Source organism: Ursus maritimus, unplaced genomic scaffold (genome assembly GCF_017311325.1).
Source record: "Ursus maritimus isolate PB19 unplaced genomic scaffold, ASM1731132v1 scaffold_11, whole genome shotgun sequence".
Lineage (NCBI taxonomy): Eukaryota > Metazoa > Chordata > Mammalia > Carnivora > Ursidae > Ursus > Ursus maritimus.
In genome coordinates this window covers 41,702,678-41,708,812 of record NW_024423453.1, presented here as the reverse complement: position 1 = coordinate 41,708,812, position 6,135 = coordinate 41,702,678, and positions in this window count along the sequence as shown.

Sequence of the window (6,135 nt, the reverse complement as noted above, 5' to 3'; positions counted from 1 at the left end):
CCCGCTATGGGGGTGCCCCAGCTGTGGCCCTTTCCCATTTCCTGGGCCTGCGGTTCGGCTCTCCTGCCTGCCGGCGCCTGCGCTAACGTGACCTAGGTGCTACGGAGTTCAGGTGGGACTTTCTCCCCTTAACACGCCCGCACGCCTGCATTTAAGCGGACTTCTTGAGCTCAGCGCTCTAACCCGGAGGGTGATACTGAAGTAGGAGTCTGGACACCTTGGCGGAGAGAGGTAATAAATAGGAGGATAGAGAACCGGACATCACCGGCCGAAGGCTGCCTCCCCCACACATGGAATCAAGCGAGAGCATTTTCCTAAGCAGTGTATGTGGCACCATGCCACGCTGGTCACACATCCCATATCACATTAGAATCAAACCACCATGATACTGTAATTCACGCGCAGACTCTGGAGACACATCTGTATTTGCTCTACCTGCAGGCTGCTCATTGCCTCTGTAAGCTCGTTTGTAAAATATTATCTCATAAGGCTGTCCTGATGGTTAAATGGTATCGTATCCAAGGCTCTTAGCGCTGTGCGATGCAGTGTAGACATGGGCCCTAGTGTCAGGGTGGGTTTGAATCCTGGCTCTGCCACTTATGACTTTGAGTAAACAAATTAACCTCACCGGGCCTCAGTTTCCTCATCCATATAATGGGGACAATAACCTACCTCACAGTGTAACTGTGATCATTAAATGGTTTCGTCTATGGAGAGAACCTACTGTAGTGCCTTATATATAGTAAGCAGTCAATACATATATTACTATAGTAGCCCCACTAATAGTGCTGCCACTACGAGATTTCTGAGTTCTTTTTAGAAATGCCTGATGATTTACTTTTGTATTCCTAGAACCTGGCTCATGTAGGGGTTCAATAAGCATTTATTTATTTATTTATTTTGGATGAATGAAGAGATTAGTTAATACACTACTCCCCATTAATTCTTCTTTTCTGCCAAATAAAATAAATAAATCAATGAGAGTGGGCAGTCATGTAAACTCAGAAAAGATATATCTATACACTGTTACCACCCTCGGCTGAACACAGCCTCCCTTGGCCTTCTCAGCCACTTAGTGCTGCAGTGGGCTAGCTGGCTTGACACAGTTGAGTAAGAGGCTGGAGCGCTACTTTGTTGGTCTTGGTGAGTCCTCACACTAACTCCTAATTCCAGGCCAGCCCCGGACCTGCCCCTTGTTCTTATGAGAAACAAGGTCTGCTCCTTTGTGCTGTTCATCTGCCAGTGGAAGTGAGCTTCTTGCCTTTAGAGTCTGCAGCCTCCTTGGAAAGATTAGACAAGAAATGATTTCTGGGGTCCCTGGGTGGCTCAGGCGGTTGGGCGTCTGCCTTCGGCTCAGGTCATGATCCTGGGGCCCTGGGATCGAGCCCCACGTTGGGCTCTCTGCTCAGTGGGAGCCTGCTTCTCTCGCTCCCCCTGCTTGTTCTCTCTCTCTGTCAAATAAGTAAATAAAATCTTAAAAAAAAAATGATTCCTTATTAGCTTTCCCCTCTGATGACAGTCATCATCTCTGGACATGAGAATGAGAGGCCTTGCTCTCATATCCTCCTCTAAATGGACATGTTCTAATGCAAATACTGATTTGCCTAGCTCTCTACCTCTAGGCTTGGCAATGTGTCTGGGCTGGGTGCCAGGAAGCCACAGTGCCACCCCAGGCAAGGGGAGCAGGAGCAGAATAGTAGCAGGTAGGCCACAGCAGAGGGGGTATGCACACGGGTCCTGTTGGGCCTACCAGGCTCAGGGTGTCCTACTGATCCTTGTGAGCCTTGGTATGCGGTGAGTAACCTTCCTGCCAAATACAGCCATCCATGGCCAGGGGGGCCAATGATGGGGGCACCCTGACTCTTCCTTGATAATGTTTTTCCCCTTCTTGTCTCTCTTCTCCGTCTCTCCTACCTTCTCTCTCTACTCCCTACCCAATTTGTTCAGCAAGCTTTTAATTTAGCTACTCCTATGAGCTGGCACTGCACTGGTTAGGTCACTATCTTTAAGGAACTTATGCGCACTCACTAGAGAGACATAAACATAAATCCCCAAATAATAAATTAACACAAAAAAATTTGATCTCAAATAAATAATTTTTATCTGTGGCCTCTACCCCAGACCTGCCAAGGTGCTCGTGGGTATTGCTCCCAACTGGGATGGTGGTCTGTGGTGGGTGACAGTTGGACTCTGGAATCAGACAAATGTGGGTAAAAAATCCCAGCTCTGACACTGACCAGCAGTCTGATTTGGGGAAAATTACACAACCTCTTGACTCTCCTTTTCCTCATCTGTAAAATGTCAGTAAGAGTACACATCACAGGGTTGTTATGAGGATTAAATAAGACAATGCCTGGGAGCTGCTCCGCACAGCGCCTAGCGAGAAAGAGCCAACTGTTGTTCTAATTACCCAAGCCTCCTGGTCAGCAAGCTTTCTCTGTAAATGGCCCAATTTCCATTTTAGATTTTGTGGGCCATACAGCATCTGTGACAAGCGTTCAACAACATTGTTGTGTGAAGGCAGCCATAGACAATATATAAAGGAATGGGGGTGCCTGGGTGGCTCAGTCGTTAAGTGTCTGCCTTCGGCTCAGGGCGTGATCCCAGCGTTATGGGATCGAGCCCCATGTCAGGCTCCTCCGCTGGGAGCCTGCTTCTTCCTCTCCCACTCCCCCTGCTTGTGTTCCCTCTCTCGTTGGCTGTCTCTATCTCTGTCAAATAAATAAATAAAATCTTTAAAAAATATATATATAAAGGAATGTAGCTGTGTTCCCACGAAACTGCATTTATAAAAACATACAAATTTTATATAAATTTCACATGCCATAGAATATTATTTTCCTTTTAATTTTTTCCCCCAAGCGTTTAAAAATGTAGAAATTGGGGCGCCTGGGTGGCTCAGTCGGTTAAGCATGTGACTCCTGATCTCAGCTCAGGTCTTGATCTCAGGGTCATGTGTTCTAGCCCCACACTGGGCTCCACACCAGGCCTGGAGCCTACTTAAAAATACATAAATAAAATTAAAATACAGAAACTGTTCTTAACTAACAGGCTATAAAAAAACAATCAGTGGGGCAGATTTGAAACACAGGCCATAGTCTGCCCACCCTGATCAAACCTAATGAAGAGGCTGGGGCTGCCCTTTTGGATTTTGCTTCAAAGGGAATGAGTCCATAAGACCCTACTTCAGAGTCTGAATACTAAGACACAGCCCAATGAACTTTAACAAGTTTACAAACTAACCCAAGGACAGCAAAAATCTCATAAAAGAAAAATAACAGCTATAATTTATTTGTACATAAAGACAATCAAGTAACCAATACCTATAATATCTGTGAATTATTTGTGCACAAGGAATGGAAAAGACAATCATTTCCTTAGATGCACGACCCCCCTGTGTTCTCTGGATGGAGGTGAGATGTTCCCCACAGGCGTAAGAACTGTGTACCTCACTTCTCAGTGCTGTGCCCCGAGAAATCCGCGTGTAAAACACACCACGGAAGATCACAACACCCGTAAGTTTTACACTTGGAGGATGAGAGAAGACAGGAGGTATAGTGAGCAAAGGCTGGGGAAATTTTAGGAAGACAGGAGGAAACTGCCAGAAAACAGGCCAAGTCCCACCGCTGTGGAAATCAGATTGCAAGTGATTGAGTTGCAAGACAGTCAACTCCGTGGCCAGTGGTGCCATGTAATCCCTAATTCCTTCTGTCCTCGTCTCCTCTCCTATCTTCTAACTATCTGTGAATGGAAACAGGACATTTTGCTTTACTTCCCACGGCAAGCCAGGAAGATTTTTACCCTCCAGTTCATATCAAATTCCTCACAGGCCAGAAATCCTTTCTCTAATGGTATAAAAAGGCCATATTCCAGACTCATTGCAATTAATAATTAAACTTATTTCCCTTGACTTAAAGGAAATGCGAAGGCTGTCTTCTAAAGCTTTTCCAAGCATTAAATCTGTTCTTGTACATCTTTGAAAAACTCTATACGTTATCCATGTCTTGCTATCATTACCAGATAACGAATCTGCTTAATCCAACCTGGCTGAAGTGCTGAGCAGGCCGCAAGGTCAGATGTCGTAATAATGCCCTCTAACTCGTGGGGATTCTTCTCTGGAAAGAACATAGCCCGGGCACAGATGTATATATAGCTTGAGTCAGAGATCATCTGCCGGCTCCCTGCAGAATTGCCTCTTTGTTTTAGCTGCTATCTGATGTAGAAAGAAAGCAGGACTTGTTGAGAAAGGAAAAAGTGAGGAGCTGGGATCTGGCAAGGGACCGTGGCCAGGATATACCCAACGGCACCCAGTGTTCCTTCCCTACCCAGCAAGAAGCACAAGCCTAAGTTCAAAGAACCTGCTATCGTCTTTCATCTTGACCCAACCCCGTGGCGTGGCACGGGTACTCTCCAAAGGGATAGGAGCCACCCCGCTTTCGTATGGATCTTCTGTCTCAGACCAACAACCGAATCTAGAGCATAAACTCCATTACTTTCTAATCCCATGGGAGACTCAGTTGACTACCCCAGCCCCCGGGCAGTCTCTGAATCCACTTCCCTTCTTGCTCACGTAGAGCCTCCCCAGCAGTCTAGACGCAGGAAGGCACAACACTCTCATCCTTTCATACAATCTGAGGTATTTAAAGTTGCAAAGAACCATAGAGAGAGATGATAGAGTCGCATGGTTTTGAAGCCACAAAATACTTTCTCCAAACAATTGGGCCTGGTGCTGGGGACCCTGCCGCCACGCTCACCTCTCACTTTGCTGTCTTCCCCACCTCCACCCCCCACCATGCCTCTCTGCAGAACACCTGGACCTCTGTGGCCAGATCCTGTCTCATCACCATTTTGTAGACAAAGAAACAAGTCTGGGGAGGTGAGGTGACTCCCCCAGTGCCACACAACTAGGCCTGACTCCGAGCGAGTGCCTCTCTCCATCTGTGCCACTGCCCTGTCTTCACAGGCCGGCCTGGGGAGCTGGCGGTCTTTGCAGGCTGTGCGGGGTTCGTTAGGCCTGCGTTAGTTCAACAGAAATGACTGGAAATACAAGCATAGGTCTTGCTCGATGAAAATAGAAAACTATATTGAGGAAATAACAAAGAGCCCTCAGAGCACAGCTGGTCTGCTTGAAGAGTTAATGGTTTCAAGGGTATGAATACGCAAGCATCACAGTCAAAAGGCAGGAGGTCCCAAGATAGCAGAGAAACAGGAACCCACCACAAAGCCTGAGAGGACTAAAAGGTTAAGACTCTGGCTGTCCACATGGCAAAGGGCAGGGAAAAAATAAACCACGACATCCTGTTTGAGGGGGATTCACAGAAGGGCAGCCTCCAGGGAATAGAAAGAAAAAAAAAAACAGATATAAGACATAACAGACCAAGGCTATTTACCAACTTTGCCTCATTCAGAAGCTGCAGATCTTCAGAATGACCTTGACAATAAAAATCTGACACCAAAGTAAACACAGAAGACTGGAAGGCACTAAGCGGTTGTACAGACTGCTAGGACTGTGTGTGAAGCCCTTCAATCTAGTCAAATCTGAGAGTAGGGTAAAGTGATAAAAGCACAAGGAGTTACTCAAAAGACCTGCCTTGTTGGCATCAGATGGCCGGCACCTTCGGGGCCCTTCTCTTTCCTGTTCCCTGATGGGCCTCAGTAGAATTTCCATTCTATTTTTAAAAAGCTATTAACACATGTTTGTTTGTCCCCAGGAATGGGAATGGAAGAATCCAGCCTTAATTCCGTCTTGCTCATAAAGCTTATTCTTTATAAAACCAGGGTTTATTTCTGTTTTTCTATTTGTTCTAATAGGGCTTTCTTAGCAGCATTCTGGGACCTTCATCCAGACTTCCCGTGGCTTCTGCATCCTATTCTTCCCTCCATCATTCTCTCTCTCCACTGTTTCTGGCTTTTCAAGAATCAGCCGACCCATTACCTTAAGTACAAATTCTGAGCTCTTATACTCAGGAAGAGAGGTTGCCTTTTGTTGGTAAATGGCGAAATCATGAAAAAGGCACCAGTTTTCAGGGTACTTTGCGCCCCCACACTTGGCCCCAGCCCGGAGGTCCTGCTGCAAGGCTGCCCCTGTTCCCTTAGCTCTCCGCCCAAAGGCTGCCTCCTCTCTGAGGCCCTCCC